The sequence below is a fragment of the Suricata suricatta genome, chromosome 13 (assembly GCF_006229205.1).
Source record: "Suricata suricatta isolate VVHF042 chromosome 13, meerkat_22Aug2017_6uvM2_HiC, whole genome shotgun sequence".
NCBI classification, from domain to species: domain Eukaryota; kingdom Metazoa; phylum Chordata; class Mammalia; order Carnivora; family Herpestidae; genus Suricata; species Suricata suricatta.
In genome coordinates this window covers 27,462,438-27,463,009 of record NC_043712.1, presented here as the reverse complement: position 1 = coordinate 27,463,009, position 572 = coordinate 27,462,438, and positions in this window count along the sequence as shown.

Genomic DNA, 572 nt, shown 5'->3' with positions numbered 1-572 from the left:
TTGCAGAAATTCAGCCTGTGGATCAAATCTGTGGTTGTCATATTCCCAATCTGTCTGTCATTCTACTTGGATTCCAAGTTTACTTAAATTAGCTTCTCTCTCATTAGCACTATAACCAACAAGATTAAAACCAATAAGAACTCCTTCCCTGAGATAGTACAGTGGTTCCAAAAGTCTGAGCTTTATAGCCAGACAATGCTTGCTTCCTACACATGTTAATTAGTTACAGGACACTAATTAAGTCAGGTACCTTCTCTCAGCATTGCTTTCCTTGTTTCTAAAATGAAAAGGCAATAGCTTAGGACAATTCTTTTGAGACTTCAAAATTACAAAATCGTAGAAGAAAAAATTTAGTTGTTTAACAAATACTGATATATTTTTATAAAGGACTATCCTTTAATTTTGAGAAAAATAGATGTGTAATGACTTTATTTGCTCACCACCATACCGTCACCACCAGTCTTAGTTATATTGCCTAGCACACACAAGGCTACTGCTATTTTTGTGTTGAATCAATTCATGAATAAGCATTTGGATATTATATTCAGCTTGCAAAGTTCTTTCACTATGTC